The 19,448-nt window shown below is 42.8% G+C and overlaps 1 long non-coding RNA gene across 2 annotated transcripts in view; it reads right to left on the bottom strand.

The window, feature by feature from the left end:
• LOC310913435 overlaps window positions 1–19,448 on the bottom strand; it is a 61,058-nt gene that overhangs the window by 28,308 nt on the left and 13,302 nt on the right. The window contains exons 2-4 of one of the 2 annotated variants that reach the window (XR_014590820.1): window positions 17,749–17,847; window positions 708–837; window positions 415–523 (exon numbers count right to left, since the gene is read on the bottom strand). This is a non-coding gene — a long non-coding RNA (uncharacterized lncRNA). The remainder of the gene's footprint in view (window positions 1–414; window positions 524–707; window positions 838–17,748; window positions 17,848–19,448) is intronic. The other variant, XR_014590819.1, reaches the window with a different exon arrangement.

Raw genomic sequence — 19,448 nt, 5'->3', positions numbered from 1 at the left:
CCAGCATGAAACTCATACCACGAACCCAGAAGCAGAAGCCTAGCACTCTGCCCTCACACCCTTTCTTGTAAATCTTTGGTCCTAGAGAACTTCTTCCAACTCTAGGGTTTGGAATAACTTGTTTTCAGACCAAAGCTGTCTTCTCCAAACCAAGTCCTGTATCCTGGCTGATTTAGCTGGAGTTAAATCAGCATAAAACTAAAATAGCACAATGGAAAGTCAGGCTTACTGTTAAATCATGCTACTATTTTTATCTGGCAAAGCACTTAAGCATGTGGTTGAGATGCACAGAACTTAAGCATATGATTAAAGTTAGTCCTCTGTTTACACGCATTATTAACTCAGGTTTATAAATATACTGATTTGGTGAATCTGGCTGAAATATTGTGATTTAAAAAAAAACCCCAAACATACAGTGCTGATCTCCAAATATAAAAAGGATCCACAGGGTCAGGATGCAGAAACTTGTACACCAAGCAGGAAAAGCTGAGTATCAGCAGTTGGGCCAGAAGCTCACACAAACCTACAGAAAGGAAAGGGGATATTTTCAAGTGAACTGTAGGACAACACAAAGCAAGAAACAAATTTTGGAGTTAAGCATGTTCAACCTTAGTAGAACAAGGATACAAACACGGTGGTGCAGGCAAAGCCAAGCCCTATCTGGCCCAGCAGCTTACCTGGAACTCAGTCCAAAAGCAGATACTTACCAGACACACAACACAGCATGCACAGAATGGTCACAGTCCTCCAGCTTCTGGCCATTTGCAATTTAAGGACTTGAAGCAATCTCCAAGCCCACACAGGCCCTTGTGTTTAGTAGTCTCAGGTGAATGGATCCTGCAGAATTTAAAATTTATTTCATTTTACAATTTCCGGTATCTGTCACCACTTCCACAATAAAATAATGAAAATGTACGCCTTTTATTCATTGCCACTATCCATCTAGTTTCTTTAGCACCCTTAGTTCTTACCTTGCAAAGAGAAAGGAATGGTCAGTTCCCATTCACCTCCTCCATATCACTCACGATTTTATGAGCCTCTGTCAAAAGCTTCTTCAGCACTTCAGCTTCTAGGCTGAGAAACATTACTTTATTTAGACTTCCCCATTAAAAAAGAAGAGACATTTCATACTTCTAGCTACTCTTAGTGCTCTTTTCTATGCTTTCTACTTCTAATACATCTTTTTTTTGAAAATGAGTGAACAGTCCTTCATGCAGCAGCCAAGATGCAGGAACACTACAGGAAGATCCATATCTCTGTCTCTCTCCTCTACCTACTGCAGTGGCATAAGTTTTTTTTACATACTGCACCAGCATAACTTTTTTATTTTGCTGTCAATTACTAAAAAGAACTCCAAAAATTTCTCTTCTACATTTATAGGACTTCTAGTACTGGTCTGACATTTCAGGAAGATGAGCAGCTATGACTTTATTAATAAATTTCCTGAGTACAGAAACCAGAGAAAACATAGCAACCTAGAGGTAAGAATGGTCAGGATTATTTTCCCCCGTGTTATTTATGTATATTAACATTGACTTTTGTCTGCCACTGTATTGCCCAGTCTCTCAAGATCCTTGAGAAAAGGACCAAAAAGATTTAGTTATCACTGTGATAATGATTTTTTTGGCCTGAATGACTTTTCTGTTCTCCCTACTAATTCTTTTTTCAAGTAGGGATGTTGAGGAACATGGTTTCCCCTGCCCCAGAAACTCTACAAGGACTTCCCTCTCCTCCTCATCCCCAAAGGATCAGTAAAAGGAACATGAACATTTTCTAGTGTGAAAATTGGCTAGTTACAGCTATCTTTTTCTTCATACCTTGCAGAGACTTTTTAAAAATCCATTCAAAACCCCAAGCACACCATATTAAGTGTCACATGCTTTTCCAGATGCTTATTCATTCCTTTGAAGTTCTCCAGGGTTTGCAATACATGCCTTTAATTTACAAAGGTCGTGTTAGCACATCCAAAATATATTGTATTTAGGTATGCTGCCATTAAATCTGTTGTAATTTCCTTTCAATTTTCCTGGTAGACAAGCCAGACTTGGGTCACCTGCAGGGTTTTTTCATCCCTGCTGGAGCACTTTTTAGGATTGGTGTCACATTAGTTATCTCTGGTGGATAAGGTAACTGAGGCTGACAGAACCCAAAAATTTCACAGCAGAGCAATTAGAACATTTGAGTGAATATCATTTGTCCTCGTGATTTGCTATTGTTCATTTCATTCATGTCTGCTTTAAAAGCTTTTCTGTTAACAATTCAATTCAGGACCCTTCTTTGGCCTCAACCCTTGCAGGACTTTCCTGTTTGCTGTGCAGGCAGTGCTCTGCTCTCAGTGAGTTTGCTGACTTCCACTGCTCCTTTCACATCTTGAGCATTTGCTGAAATCACCAGACTATAAGTTCCTGTCGGATTTGAAGGAAATTTGTTACAATTTCCTATCAGTTTTGTGAGTCACTCCTCCAACGATTTTAGTTTGTGTCGCAATGGGTTTACATTGAACTTGTAAGAAATTATATTCCTTTCTGATTTCTTTGTTTAGGCATGATTTCCACTTTTTAGAGGACACCATTGCATTGTCCTCTTCCTCCACTCTATAACTGTAGTAACTTTTAGGGAGGATTAGGTGAACTTTGGAAACTGGCATGTTTTCTCCACTATACAGGCATGTCACTTACATTCTTACTTAATTTACTTACTCATTAATAGTATTAAAATTAAATTTCTTAATATTAAAATGCTTTTGAAATAAAAACAGTCATGGTCTTTGGGTTTTTCCTAATGTTATTATTCCTGCTAAAGTAATGAAATTGACTATGAATGGTCACTATTGCCAAGCCATTCTTCAGTGCAACAGCTATAATTTAAACAAGGTCTTAGTAAAAAATTACTTCTTTATTGGTCTGTTTAGAAATGTAAGTTAAAATTTGCCCTTTATATCCTAAGTAGGATAAATCTTCTCCAGTCTATTTTCTTGTATACTCTCCATTGCCTCTGATATTTTTAAAATATTTCATAGATATTTTCACTGCCATGGTCAGCTGTTTAAAAGGATAAGTTTATAATAATGTTTTTCTTGATTTGGTGTGGCAACATCCAATTCATAGAGAGTGGGTGGCAAATGACGATACAGATAATTGATTTATCTTATTGGATTGATTTCCAACAGACTGTGAGTCACTTCTCCAATGGCAAAATCTATTTCTATTATTTCCACATCATGAGTATCCTGTAGTGCAGTGCTGTTCTGATCAGCTTAATTCAGTATGATTTCTTTGAGGCCAGTACAGTGAAATTCACCCATCCTCACTTATATACATTTAATATTTCTAGGAAAGCACAAATACTTTTGGTCTTGGTCTGCATGTGCCTGGTTTAACTGGGCATTTGCTTGGACTGTTGGATTATCTGAACATTATTAATGGTTATTCTGTCCTGCCATGAAGGCACAGAAGGAAATTTGCCATCAGGATGGATGTGTTCCACTCTAGGACTTCATCTCAAATAATTTGGAAGACTCTCCCAGTGTTTGTTTTCATTCATAGTGCCACCAACCTGGCTGGCCCATTTCAGAAGACATCATCCCTCCCATCCATTTTTGAGCATCTTTCCTGCTTCTAAGATGTCTTTTCTGTTTCTTCCCACACCATTTCCGTAGACACACAGTGGGTCTCTCATTGTCTGGGGCATTTCTTGAATGCTGCAATGGAGCTCCTGTTCTACACCATGCTCTCCTATTAAAATGTTATGTTTTGCCTCCTGGACCTCTCCCTTGTATTTCTTGGTGCTCACACAACCATGATCAGACATGATGCACAAGGAAGGTCACCAGCTCCTCTCCAGTATCCTCTCAAAGGCTCCCCAGATACCACAAGACACAAAGGCCCCAGAGCACAGGCAAACCACTACAAGTTCCCTCCTGGCCTTGTATTCTCAGTTATCCATCCCACACAGCACCACAGCCTGCCTGTTCCTCCTCAGCAGGGCTGTGGTTCTGCCAGCATGGGTCTGGATTAAGTGGATACACAAAGTTGCCTTCTGGCGAGAGAGAGAAGGCTCACATGGACAGTATCTTTTGCACACATGTTTACTCAGTCTGAAACATGATTTTACCATTTGCCCCATTGTCTCATAATTCAAGCACCAACAACAAGTCAAGCCAATTTTTCCCAACCAAATCTTTTCTAAATGTTCATTGTACATTCAGTACCCAGAAAACAAAGCTTCTTTTACCATACACATAAAACCAGCACAAAAACAGGTGAACACGTGTTTTCCAGAGAGAAACCTTGATTCTTATACTTCCTATCACCACAGTCCTCGCTTTCCTGTGCTTAGGGAATTTTTCTTTTATTTAGAAGCTAATCTTCTGGGGAACACAATTGTGGTTTTTGCAATATTTTTATTTTCTAAAGACTGACCCTGTGTTTAATTTGCAGAAAGCACATGGTACAGAACAGATCTGAGAGTTTGGCACAGAGGCAAGAGGTACCTTCAACCCTTGGTCAATTAAACAAGAAATGTAAAACCTGGCAAGTATTGCATTTAATCCTCTTTGCACCCCTTAGCCCCCTGCCAAGGATCAAAAGTACTTCTCTTCTTAAAAAGAATAAAAGATTTCAGAACACATCATCAACTCCTCCCTTCAGACTCAATACTGACAGTGTTATCTCCATACACAAAGCTTCTCCCCCTTCCTCCAGCTTGGCAACAAAACCCAAGCTCAATGAATATTTTATATGTGTGTGGTTAATGGAGCATTCTGGCTCCAGTCCATTAGGAACTTTACACAACGGTGTATTAACTGCTTCTCAATGTAACATTTTGAGTCTGTCCAAAGGGGATGTGTGTTTGCCAGTTGAGCCAACACACTATTATTGTCCTGTCAGCCTAGTTCCTGTCTTTGGTTGAAGAGCAGGGTCCCTTGCCACAGCAATTTGCCACCATTGTGCTCCCAGCAGCAACCCAAGAAGATTATCTCGGCTCCAAGCTCTATTTTCCCCTTTGTATTTTAAGGTCTGTATCTCATGTGGGGTGGGGAATCCCTGCAGTCTTTCCCCTTCAAAGATATACACAGGGATAAGTAATCTCATCACAGATTAGCATAAGGGTAAACATAAAACAGTCAAGATCTTTAGTTTTAGTGGAAATCAGCTTTTTTCATATTTTTTCATCAGCTCTGAAATTGGTAGCCTTAAAATCCACCTGATTGATTGAAAAAAAAAATGGTAGCAGAATGACAGCATTTGACAAAGTAGTTATTTCCCTCTCACTTAAAAAACCTCCTCTGTTCCTCTGGGGCACCACAAACAGAACACCATCTCCATCAAAACCAAAATCAGCACAAAGACATCTCAACAGTCAGATGGGCACAGGTCACTCCCCTTAAAACAAGTGACAGTGTAATTCTACCCTGCACATAAACAGTATCCATGGGAAATGGTAAAAATAAGCAGAAGTTGGATTTCTCAGATGAAGAGTCCTGTGAGAATTAGAGGTCCAGATCTGAATGTTCCCCTATGCTTTCCAGACAGTTTGTGGAGCACACGGGAGTTCCAAAGTGTGAATCATCTCAACCTAAGGCAGCTGTCTAGAGTGGGTAAAGTGAATGGCATGGGCTGTTTATCACTCCTCACTGAGCAAAGAGGGAGTCCAGATGACAATCTCGAAATTTATGTCTAAGTTTTAGATAACTAAAATCAGGTGAGATGATTCCCAGCCCCAAGGTTTGCAGACTCATTACCAGGTGAGCCACAGACCCTGACAGACTTAGGGCAGAAAACAACAAGATAAGAAAAGTGCTGATGTAGAAGGACTGATCTCATTCCTTCCAGCCTGAAAGCAGAAAGAGCTGATGTTTCAGAAAGCAAAGCCCATCCTTTGCTCTCACATCATTGCTGAAACACAGTGGAAGAAAGGGAACACTGTTGCTGGACTTGCCAAGATGCTGTAGTGCCTTCTCTAACATCTGTATGAGGCACTCACCACTCACAAGGGGCTTGGGTATTGCAGGCCAGTAAGGAAGGCCCAGAGGAGCCAGGGAGGGACAGCTGGACAAAATATAGATGAGGTGAAGGCTTTCAATAGGTAGGGAACACCTCTAGACAAATGGTTCCTCCTCACCCAGCAGTACCTGCACACCCATGACTCTACTCAAAATGGGCACTGGTGGAAGGGTCTGGAACTGAAAGATGTGGGGAAAGGTCTCCAAAACACATAATTAAGGAAAGCTCCATGCAAACTTTGAAGGAATTTTCCATTGCAAGGATTTGGAAGAAAAAGCAATGGTTTCCCCAAGCACACTGACAGGACCACCACATCTCATGTCACTCTTGAGAAAGGACAGGCACTGCACAAATACAATCAAAAGCCATAAATCTGGCTGACCAGAAGCTCAGTTGCTCTGAGTAGAGCTCTGAAGTCAGGTTGTTTCCCTCTCCCAGAGGCACAGGCAGCAAATCAGTCATCCTAGCAGTAGATAATCCAGTTACCAGCCCTCCCTCTTCTCCCTCCCAGATCCCTCAGCTGCCCCCACGCCCCTTAGCACTATCATCAATGGAAAGTTTTAGAGAATTAGCTGAAAACAAGCAAAGCTGCCTAATTGACTGAAGAAGGGAAATGGCAACTTCCATCATCTCAAAAAGCTGCACCTTTATCCTACTCATCTCAAAGCTGAATAAAGGAATTAAAAACACAGCCTGGGGCAGGCAGCAGAGATTTATAAGAAGCAGACATTAGTTCTAACTCTAAAGGCTGGGCGTGTTCATGAGCCAGGAGGAGCAAACAGAGAAAGAGAGCAGAAGCATAAAGTCTTTGCATTTAAAGAAGAGGAAAGAGAAGGAAAAAAAAAAAAAAAAAAAAAACACCAAAAAAATCAACAACCTTTAAGCCCTTCCTAATAAAACAAAGATCATCCTGGCAACATGAAATGCTACCCTACTTTGTTTATTTATCGACACAAAGAAAGAAGCAAGTTGGCACCTCAGAGGGTATTAAATCCTCGGTTTTTTGCTGACTGAATGACCTCAGTTGAAATATTTTCCATGACAAGAGCCCAGAAGACGCTGGCAGAGTGTCAGACAATAAGATTTTTAGAGTGTATTTACATTCTATCCATGGCCCCAGGCTGTTCCAAACCATAGGCAGGTGCTGCCTTTATCTGTACTTTGCTCACCTGGCTCCCTAGCAAAATGTTCTGAGACCTGTGGCTCAGCTGCCTTAACTGTTTGCTGCCTGGTGCTCAGAAAGCTTCAGAGACATCTGGAATCCTGGCAAATAGAGATGGAGACACTGATTGCCCCTCAAAGCTGGCCACTGAATGGTGTGTAAGGCACTCTTGCCAAAAAGCAGAGACAAAACAGTGGTGATGCAATGGTAAAAGACAGCTAAAAACAGATGAATTCATGCTGAGAAAAGTGATACATTTTAAAAAAGGAAGGGAGAAGGTGGTCCTTTCAAGGATGCACTGCATTTTCCATGATTTGGGATCTTTCAACTAGGTCTGGTAGCTCTCTAAGATGCAACAGCCAAGATCTGAAGAAGATCAGAGGTAGGGGTCAGAATTTTACAGCTTCTAGCCTTGAAGTCTGTGCAGGACAATATTCCACTGTCAAGCAGAGGATAATCAGCAACCCACATCTGTAAAGCAGTGGACAAAAGGGAGAGAGGCAGGCTAAGCCACAAAGAACCACAGTGTTCTGGCACAAGTTCCCTACATTGCAGGCTTCCAGCTACATTCTCCCGTAGACCAGCTCTTGACCTGGTCTTCAGCAAAACAATCTGTTCCATCCCTGCAGTGGAAATGGCCTCCTCTTTGCTCAGTTTAATTTGGCTTCTCATGCACAGCTCCTCTCTCTTGAGTAATAAGCCTCCAGGAGATGCTGTGAGAGGCTACGCCCTTCATACCGCCCAACCAGGAAGAATGATAATTGCACTTCTAACAGCACCATGTACAAGGCAGCCACCAAAGCAGAGGAAGCATGAATTAAAGCAGGATAAAAAGGAGGGGCTTTACCCTCACCTAATAAGGTATTATTCATGCTTTTGGAAAGCTTCCTTGTAGAGAGATAAAAACAGACATAATGGGTATTCATAAGCAACTGCCTCTGGAAAAGGAAAGGCCTCCCTGCCATCTCACCCCCATTGTCATGCTGGGCTCACCTTCTACCTTCCCAACCTTCAGCTCCCTCTCCCTTTCCTACCTCCTTGCCATGTATCCTTGTTTAACCTGTTTTGTACCCAAGTCAGCTCCCCCTTGCCCTCATGCACGGCTCAGGTCTGATTTGCTCACACACATCCTCACACCAGTTGCTCCAGTCCCATCACCTTCATTTGACCAAGGAAAACTTATTTTTTCCTTTCTTCTTCCTTTTCTCTCATTCCTGTCTTCCCTGAAAAGTTTTTCAACTCAAATTCACTCCAGCCCTACTGTGTGCAAATAATTTCAACCTCCATACCCCCCTCCAGCCCACACCAACCAGGTCTCTCATGCCACCCCACACCTGAAACGATGCAGACATCTGCAAACTGTGCTTGTAACTCTATTTCCGTATTTATCTGGCCTCACTTTTCACACAGGAAACAAAAATGTGACCTTACCCTCCAACAAATCTATCATTATAAACTTCCACTCATGAGCCCAAAACAGTGGTGAGTTCTAATCATCTTCACAAAGTAAATTACCCACTGCTCACTTGCATAACCTGTCACTGTCCTGTTTCAATCCAGCTGCATGCACCTTGCAGCCTTTGCCATTTCTGAAGCTGTTCTATGCAAGCTGGGCAGGACTTGCCATGTTGGGAAGTGCAGCTCCAGGCACAAAACCAACCAAACAAAAAACAAACTCTGATTATACTTTGCACGGATTTTGGGTGCATGGCAAATGGACTCCTGGAGGAATTTTCAAAGGATCCTAATAAAGTTAGACATATCAATCCCATCAAAGTCACATCAATTTGGGTATCCAATGAGCTAAGGGCCTTTAAAGCTCTGTAGGCATCTTTGGGCACTAAAATGCCTTTGGAAACAAGGCATGGAAACTGCAGCTAAGTGTTAAATGTTTAACCAGGTCTGTGGGCAGCCCATTGGTGCCTATCCTGGGATAAGATCATATGCACACATACACTAAGACCACCACACAAGTAGAGGTACTGAGAACTTTTCAAACCTGTCTCTTCCCTGGCTCTGCATTCCCAGGCATCATTACAGACCGGTTTAAAAAACAAACCTCAACAACCAACCAAACAAAAATCCCCCAACATCCAATCAACCAATCTGCAGACCTCCTGGGATGAAATAAATAAGCTATGAAGGGCTCCTCTGAGCTAGAACAGCAAGGATAGAAGTGGAGGAAAGCAGAAGACTAACCAGGTACTGCAGATGATACCTGCCACCTTCCATTCTCAGCAGAAGCTCTGAGTAATGCCTGCAGCCAATGTTGCTGCCACTGTCTAACCCAAGGACATCATTTAAACAATGCCTCATTGATAATCCTGTAAGGATTTTCAGCTCTGTCCTGCACAGCATTTTAATTACTCACACTGTTTCATGAGCTCAATCATTTACAGAAGGTATTTTCATCCCACTAATTGTAGGTTTCCCAGAGGACTCAGCACAGTATTTTATGTCCTCAGTACTATTAAATGCATTAGGAAAGTATCCAGACTTCCAGAAGTCAGATTTTTTCATGCATACATATGTTTTAGGAGAGGAAAAGGGCAAATCAGGTAAAGGAAAATTTTAGGCATTAAACAAAAAATTAAATTGAGCTGACAACATACAAGGAAAAAAAAAATCCAACAGACAATATTTCAAATAATGCTACAGTAGGCTCATTGAACTCAGCAGCAGGTCTGGAACCTGAAATCTCTAATGCTAATAGCATGCAGGTATACCTCTGTGCTGGGAAAAGCAATTTCATTAGTTAGTAGGTAAAGGTTATATCTGTATCCCCAATGGCACTCAGCCTAGGGAGCAATTCCCAGCTTCCCAGGACAGTACAGAACATCTCCTGCTGACACCACCCAGGGCCAGCTTGGCTCTGGAGCAGTACTGCCATGCCCACAATTGTGGCATTTGGCCTTGTTGCCGTAAGACACAACAGTTGTTTGTGTGTGTGCTTGAAGTCAACACACCTAACATAATTTGGGAGCTGTGGGGCAGCCCACAAATGACTTTCCTGCCTGGCATTAAAGGGCTGTGCTGCAAGGCCTGCAGGAGGAGGGTGGTGGCAGTGTACAGCTACAGGCACAAGGTCTAGGATGGCACAGAAGGGCTGCAAGGGGCAGATGGAAGCCAAACATGACAGTGCTGTGCTGCCTTATGGGAGCAGTCCTGCAGGCCATTTTTTAGTGGAGTCTGGCTGGTTCACCCCAATGCCAGACACAGAAATGGGCTGGGAGGCTGAGATGTCTGGCATGGGTGAGCCATGATATTTTCTGCAGGCTGTCACCCTGAATGGGGAATTCATGAGAGTCAGAGACTCACAGCTCCCAAATCCAGCAACTAGAGCCATGCATTTTTAAGGAAGGAAAGTATGGAGGTTTCCAAGCATATCTGTATAGCATATCTGAAAGGTAATAATTGTATGCTGTTGCATACCCTGGAGTGGTGGTAACGTCAGCCCTTCCCTCCATGCCAAGGAAATTTAGACACAGCCCAAGGAGGAAACTGCAATTCTAGTGGAAAAAGGACTGAGATCTGCCAAGTGCCTGGAGCTCACCACACTGGGAGGTGTATGGAGATACAGCAGGTGGGGGATCTATAGCCCAAAGGAGAATCCCTTTTCCAGCCCCTTCCTATTGGGTACAAAGTGCTCTAAAATGAAAATAACATTCAGCCTTGTGTTCCATGATCCCGTAATGGCTCACAAGTGCTGCTCCACAGATGAAGGCACTTGTACATGAGCTGGGTAGTGGTAACCCTCAGTGTAGATGTTTTTAGTTATGTGAAAGGTGGGTTTGGTGCTGTGGATCATAACAGGAGCTTTGAGCTGACCAGCAATAAATTATTGGATTTCTGCATCTCAGCTGTGACCTTGAGTCTTCATCAAAAGAAGTCTCCCCAATAGTGATCTCTGGGCTGTTGTGGCATGCAGATCCTGGGAGGCAAGTCTGGTTTACTCTAGCTCTTAGCAAACGAGAATCTGTGTCACAAAACACATTATCACAGTTGGTATTAACCAGTAAACATCTTACTAGTTATCTCTGCAAAAATACCCAGGTGAAATAGTCCAGACAAGCCAGAAGACCCCCACCTGCATAAGAAATGTCCATGCTGATGAGAATTGTCTGCTCACAACATGAGAACATGCAGCAGTTCTTCCAGTTCTGAAGAAGAGATATCCTCCAGCAGCTCCTTTTGTTGCTCCTTATAAGTGTTTTTTGATGGCAATTAAAAGTGATGGATCTTAGCATTAGGTGGGAATTAAACTCAAAGGAATTCTGCCAACCAGAAACAAAAATAAGGACGAGACAATCCATTGAGAATTTCTTTTGACTTCAGGTGTGTTTCCTCTCAAAAAGGTAACATGAATTGCAAGGACCACCCAAACCAATTACCTCAAATACTGACTTGTGGGTCCTGTCCTGACAGCAATTGTATCCTGAGAGAATTCACTTTCACTACCCACAATCCTGCACCTTGGAACTCTCACCTGGCACATCTGACTGGGGTAGACCTAGGAATATTCCAAAAACAGAGATTTTACATCCCCCGCAGGGGTACAAAGCACAGAGCAAATGGTGTGACTCAGATACTGCCTGGAACATGTAATGAGGATATTAAACTGGATCGTCATTTTATAGGTTACCTTATTTTTAATTGGAAAAAAAAAGAAAGCGCAGAAGCCAACCAACCTACATATTTGGCCTTCGGATGAATTTTTTTGTTTTACGTGACAGCTTTTTCCTCTATTTAAAAATTTGCATAAATACTGTCAAGACAGGACATGCATGGTAAAGAATATGCAAAATCCTGAGCTAAGCCCAGCTGCCTCTCCCACTGTTCTGTGCCAGGATAGAGCAGCAGGGCTGATACTGGGAGCACCCCTCCTTCTGCATGCCACTAGGTCAGGGACGTGGTCCTGCTGGCCCTTCAAGGGAGTCTTTCTTGACAGACCCCACACAGAAAGCCTGGTTTGGGTTCACTCTGCCCTTCTCCTGGTGGTGAAGGGGGATTTGCTTATTTTCCTGTGGAAATTGAGCATGAGATGCTTCAATGTGACCTCCCCTGCCAAGAGGGGAGAGCAGGCAGGGAAAGCACGGCAGGGAAAGCCGAGGATGCTGGAAGGAACGTGAGGTTGTGTTTACCCACACAAAGGCACCCTGAGTGATTTCGCGAAGAATTAATTCAGCTCGTGCAAACTCCCATGCAGACACTTGCTTGTGGTTCAGGGAGATTTATCTCTGCTAACAGGATTAGGAAAGGTTTAAGCTAAACCAAAAGAGAAGAATGCACACAAGCACACTCAGAGCTTAGAAAACAAACAAATACTGAGCAAATCTGCCTTTAGACATGGCCAAAGCAAGCAGAGCTCCCTTCCCAGCAGCCCTCAGCACACAGAGCATGTTATCTAATGCCATCCTCTTTGCTGCTTTTCCTGCTGCACCCCTACCTTACCACCCACTCAGAACAGAAAATTGCTGCACTTTACACCTACATGGTGCTAAATAACTTACCTCACTCCAGAATTTGGCCCAAGTAGCCATACTGGAATATGAAGAGGTGTGCAAAACAGCTAATTTTTTTTTTTTGGGTCGCTCTAAGAGGGCAGTGGGCAGAGAAATGTGCCTGTGCTGCAGTAGGATGAGACAAAGGTGAAACAGAGAGGCACCAGCTGCTACCTTCAGCACAAGGAGGCCATTGCTCAAACCAGGTATCACTAAGGCTTCCAAAATCCCTACTGGTGGGAAAACACTTCCCATTTCAACAGTCCCTTTACAGTGAGGACATCTGCACAGGTTAATTTGCTCCCTGCCCCAGTAGTACTGCTGCCATCTGTCCCGAGCTCTGCAGCAGTTCAGCTGGAGGTACCAGGCGACCCAGCAGGGAAAGCAAAGTTTACTGCATCCTCCTGGAAGGGCAGGGTGGATCTCCATTTGCAGGGTGTGGTTGCTTTGAGATGGAATTTGGTTGGGACTTCGGGATAATAGCAGGAGTCCCGTGATGTTCATTCTGGAAAGGTGAGGATGTTGGGTTTACATTTTTTTTTCAGAAGGTTAGGAGTTGTGGTGAGCCTAATCATTCTGGCATGTCAGCCTGAGCTACCTAGGGGGAAGAGCACCACCTTCTGAATTACCAAGTCAAATTGACTGTAGCAATCAACTTCTCCTTCTAAGTCCCCATCCAAAAAACAAACAGGCCCAACCCTGCTTAACGTATGAGATCATAGCCCGAGGCAGTGCAGCTCCCCGAGACATCACTGCCCCACCCATCATCTACAAACATCAGTTGTGCAGGGATGGTATGGATCTCTCCCTGATTTTACATACACAGAGATCTCTGACCAATGACATTAGCCCACTAGAAAGTGCCTGCAGCACCTCTCCGAGGTGGTAGGGAACCAGCAGAGCCATGGAAATAAGGGCAGACCAGGTGAGCCATCAGGATCATGTTCTGTGTGGATCTCTAACCTCTTCTGGCTGGCTCGGAGTGAAAACCTCTTGCCCAAAGTGGTGTTTGTCATTCAAAGCTGCCTTTTGTGAACCTTGCCACCCCAACACTTCGCTGCTACTCTGCGTAACATATTCATCTTCTCATCATCACCTTAGAACCAATTTGCATTGTTAAATTGCTAGAAGAAATTGGTTTTCCCATGATACCTTCAAATCAAAACTGCTGGAGCTGGAGATCTTTCTTCTGTTAAGGCATGTTAGTAACCCTTAATGGGTTTCTCAAATGTATAATCCATACCTTTCACTACATAAATCATAGTCTTATTGTCCTACAATTCATGGAAGTAAAAAGTTCTTGCTGACATTTTCTTGATTCTGGCCTTTTCATAGCACTGGTTCTCTGACATCAATGCAGGAACCTTCACCACTGCCAACAGAACTAACTTATTGATCCACACCTTACCTGTGACAAAACAGAATATGACAAGCTGCAGAGGGTCATGACAGGTCAGGCTGGGACTCTACTTGTACATAATATCAGAAGGTCTGAACTGATGTCAGATGGTCTGAACTCTGGACCCAAGACAACTCTTTAATGACTTTCTACAATTTTTTTTTCCCCCATGAGATTCTTTCATGAAACAGAAAGAACAGAAGAAAAATAACTATTAATCTCCTAAACAGAGCAGAAGTGTTGTAGCTGGTACACCTGATAAGCATTTCATAACTCGCATCATATTGGGTGTTCTGCTTGACATCCTTGATCCTGAAATTAGTTCCATTCAATAGTTTCATAAAGAAAATCACATTAATTAATTGACAATATGTATGCCACTTCTGCAGGCAAAAAAAAAAAAAAAAAAAAAAAAAAAAAAAAAAAAAAGCGCTAAAATAAGCTGACATTATATAGAAGAGCAGATCAAAAGTCAAAATCATCTTGATGGTTTGTGAAAATTGGGGGTGGGGAGGTTTAATTTAGAAAAAATCAGTGCAAGAGACTATGCTTGTAAAGGCATTCTTCCTGCCTGCTCAGCACAGGTAAGCTCTTGACTGGTGGACTGCCTGTGGCCTCACTGACCCTTCAAAAAAGGTGGACAGATCACAGAGTCCAGGGAAAAGAAATTTGAGAAACACCATCTCCAGCAAATATGAGCTGGGGTGTTTATGCAAGGAGAGAGCTGGTTACAGGGAAGCAAGAGGGACTTCTTAACTGTATGAAAGGCCATGCAAGAAAAGGCTTCCAATCAGCCCTCCTTCAGTAGCTGTGTGAAAAATTCATTTTTCATCCCTGGACCCATTTCTGTAACAATTGCATGCTTTATAGTTAAGAAAGAAGCTTGAAACCTAATTTAAGGGTAATCTAAAGGTTAAAAAAAAAACCCTGAAAATGTTTGTCTTATGTCATGATTTGGCTCGTACTGGATGGGAAGATCCAGAATTTTTGATCACCATTTGGCAATGCTTACTTGCTTCCCTAAAGGGTTTTTAAATGGCTCCAACATTATATCAACCAGGTTACCTCCTCCCATTGTCTCTATATTCATTGACACGGCTATCTTGAGCCTTGAGCAGCTTTCCAAGCATTCAGGCTGCACAGAGGCATGGAGCACCTCTCCTTATTTTATTGCAACTCAGCATCAAATTTCTCCTTATCTCCCTGCAGCACTTTCTAAAACTCAATCTGATTTGCTCTGCACTGACCTATGTAGGTCTTGCAGTGCTCTTCACCTCCCAGATTTCACTCCCTGTGCCCTACAAGCATCAACATCCAGAGTAAATTTCCCCTCCAGCTAGGAGCTTGGCCTTCTCTCAGAGCAGTCTCATTTTCCTACCTTAATGCACACTTGCATTTCCTTAATCAAGAGCATGAACTTCCATTAAACAGGAGAGTTTAAATGACAAGTGTTAAAGTATTTTTTTTAATCTATTCTCATTCAGTAGGTGCCCTATTTCCCTGCAGACTGGGTACAGCCTCCAGGCTACTCACAAAGCTGTGACCTTACTGACACCAGCATCTCATTTTTATCCTGATTTTCAGCTTCTTGTAGACAAAAGAAAAAAATAGCAACTTGTGTGGGTCACATCTAAAACCACGTGCATAAGTTCAAAGATAATTAGCCTTTTAGTTGCTAAATGCTGTGCAAAGCACACATTTAACAGCTAAAACTGATTTTAATCTTTGCTTAATTCTTTTGCCAGAGAGTCCCATTCATAGTGAGGCAGCTGTCTAAATATCTCAGCCCCTTGGGGTGAGGAGACAGGGGAGTCTCTTGCAATGCTCGTGGGTGACCTCAGCTGGCTTCTCCCACCAGCAGCTACTTCCGACTCCTTTGGGGCAGAGGATGCCAGTGGGGCTAGGCCCCCCAGGAAATGGTTTATCTGGGAAAGGCAAAACTTCTCTCTTTCCTTCATTTGTGTAGCCTGTAATAAAGTTGTAACAGAAATTTGGGTGGTGAGAGTGGCCAGATTAGTGTAAAGTGATGGCCATTTTAGTAAGGAAGTACATGGATTTACAACCCATTGCCCTCACACTGGCCAGGCACGAAACCATCAGTCACTGCATCCTTTGCCCTCATGGCAGTAAAAAGTCTTCCCTTGAGTCAAAAAGGCTCTGAACAGCTAGAGGACAACTGCAAAATAACCATAGACTATACCCAAAATTCTGGGGTTTGACTGCTATTTTTTCTTCCATAACACCTTGTCCAAGCTTTGCCATGCTAGAAGTGCCTGCTTGCAATTACATTACTTAAAAATAAGTAACTAGAACATTTTTTTCAATCATCTCAAATTGCCTTCTGTGGAATGTGATTAGACATTAGTGCTTTCTATATCCAGGAGTGTGCACACATACACACCAAGGGATGACACCAGGACCCAACAACAAAAAAAAATCAACAAATCCTCCTTCTGCAACAGGCAGTCCCCCACCCCAAGGTTCATTTACCTCAGTGTCTTAATATTCTCCAATATTTAGGGAACCAAGACATTACCGTGTAAACAGATGATACTCCTGCATATGGGATATATAAGGCACTAAGATGGGAAGGAGCTGAACAAAAGAATATGCCTGTGTCTCTGGTGGGATGAGAAAATGTGCTCTGCTTCTTCTCAAAAAAGCTGGTGCAGTCCTCAGCTCCAGACCAAGGCTAATTATAATTTAAGGATTAAAATGCTTATTATGTTTTGGTTTTTTATTTTTCCTTGGCCAATTTCTCTCTTACTGGCCTTTGGGTTTTAAAATATAGGAAGTGGCAAAAAAATTGCATTTATTTTCAATAAGTTCCTGACACCTAATCAGGCAAGGGTTTCCATTACAATTGCTGGCTAGTTCTTTTCCCCCCTAGAGCCTGGGAAACCATGGTCTTGTGTGAGGAAAGGAGATGAGAACCATGAAACAGAGCTTGGAGAGGACACAAATTGCAAGAGACATTTGGAAAGCAAACAGTCACAACACAAGATTTTCCTTTCAGGCCTGTGTTCAGACAGTAAATTGTCAGTCAGTCCCTCTGCCAAATATTTCCCAATGGGTGGCTCTCTGTGGCTCCCTGCTCAACACCACACTCAGAGACTTATGAAAAATCCAAAAGCCTTGAGAATGGCAGGGAGTTTTATTTATCTCCCATTTACCTGGGCTGTGCAGTTAGCTGATAGACTGCACAGCACTTTGAACAGAGAAAGCTCTAGACAGAGGAGTATTAGAGTCAGTAATGAAAATTAACATGAAGAAAAGGCTATTTAAATTTTCTATTAGGTTCCTTATAAACGCAGTATCTCCAGGTCTAAAAGAGTGTTAGCTGACACGAGAATTATAAAAGACTGATCTTGAATTATGAGCTAATAGGACTCAGAAATCACACCTACGAAATAATATAAAGGCTTGTCTAGTAACAAATATATAAAAAATAACAACAAATCCATTTGGGACCCATCAGGTTTGCCTCCAGAGCTTACAGTCACCTTCCTAGGAGTTCACACTCACAATACAATTATATAAGTCCCGTTCTCTTGCAAAATCAAATAAAACCCACAGTCTATCACAAGACAGGTAGTAAAAACATGACAGTTTGTCCTCAACATTGTTACTTTTCCCAATTTGATATCCCTTCTCCCAGCTTGCTCATCCAGGAAATTCTACCTTTTCCTTCCGAAGTAAAGCTGGTGGTTGCTGAAGGCCTCCTACAGCTCACCAATGGTCTCAGCATGTCAGGATACAGCTTCAGATCAATGTTCTCAGCTGGAAGGATAAAAATACAAATAAATCAAACCACCAACCCCTGGCAACCCAGAAGAAAGCTTATAGTCATTATATTCTTCTGCAGGATGTGAATGTTCCATGTGTTTACTGATTTCTCTTATTAAGCAATCATCAAACACTGATAGGAATTTTTTTGCAGGAAATGGAAGTACAATGTGTTCATTAAAAAAAAACAACAAACCAACAAACTAACACCAATAGAGCAGGCAGCCAGTTTAAGCTGCTTGACATTTCAGGAAATTAAGTTATACTGTGGTCCCAGCTTATAAGTTCAGTAAGGCCCATGAGAGAACTCCTTGGAGACCTGCTGTGCTCTCATTTCAACAGTGATGGCCACACAGGCTAATTGAGGGCAGGAGCCACGTGCTCTGCCACAGTCCTTCTGCTGCCCTTCCCCTCTCCCAGCAGCTCCTACACTGCTCACAGTCTGCATTCTCCAGCCAGTCTTCTCTTTTAGCTGCTGAGCATGCTCTTCCGGGGGAGAGGAGAAAAAAACCAGGATTTAGAAGTTAAAAAAAAAAAAATTCAGTGAAAATAATAATAAATTTCCAGAGAAAACCCTCAGACCTCTGTCAAACAGCTGAATGTATTTTTGGGGTGCAAAGTTCAAAGCCCAAAGCATCTCACCCCTGGAGGGCAGATCACATTGGAATTGCAGGTATTACAAGTACAGACTGGAGATCCAGGGTCAGGCACTGAAGCTCACAATCTGAACAGATTTATGGGCTGTTTTTGCCCACATCCTTGCCAAAAGGGCAGAAAGGAAGAGGTTGAGCAACAGCAGAACATGGGCCAGCTGTGTGGGAGATGAAGAGACACCCATCCTGGAATGGCGGGAGCAGCCACCAAGCCTGGTGTGGTTCAGCTTATTCCTGGTGGAATTTCTGCTGATAGAAAGGGAGACAGTGAGCCACCTCATAGGGAAACATCCTCTTTACCTGAGACAAGGCTGAAGCTGGGTGCAGAAGCTGTGAGCTGCCACTTGTGGGCCTGTGTCCCAAAGTGCTCTTAGCTGCCATGGTAGCAAGAGAAACACAGCTCCAGCAGGGACAACACACCCTTTCTTAGTGAGGGGACAGAGAGAAGGGATGTCTAGGAGCTCCTGGGGACTGTGTCCAGGCAGCCTCTCTCTCAGGGGAGTGACACATGTACTCTGATGGTGGAAATTTGCTTTAAGCGACCAAAGGCTGCACAGGAACAAAGACAATCCAGGTTGCAAACACTCCTGGAGCTTTCCACATTTTCACATCCAAAAGGTTCAGATGATCTTTGAAAGCTTGCAGGATTGCAGCCAGTTGCTACTATTCCCAGTTAAAGGTTCTTCTAATGTGTCACATAGGGAATCACTTTTTCCTGTCCATTTGGTGTGTGCTGAGGATTTCTTTCAGCCCACTGAAGGGATCAGTACTTGCAGGATGTGGCTTTGGATTGATTTGGAAGGGCAGATCCATTACTACTGCTACACTGTGTAGACAGCCTGGCTAAGGGCAGCTTCCATATCCAGCCTTCAATCTGTATGTGGCAGCAGGTACACAGAATAAACAGAGTCCTGAGGAGCAAACAACTTCTTTGAGATCACC

The sequence above is a fragment of the Zosterops lateralis genome, assembly GCF_965231275.1.
Source record: "Zosterops lateralis genome assembly, chromosome: 10".
NCBI lineage: Eukaryota > Metazoa > Chordata > Aves > Passeriformes > Zosteropidae > Zosterops > Zosterops lateralis.
This window is presented reverse-complemented; position numbering and strand designations above follow the sequence as displayed.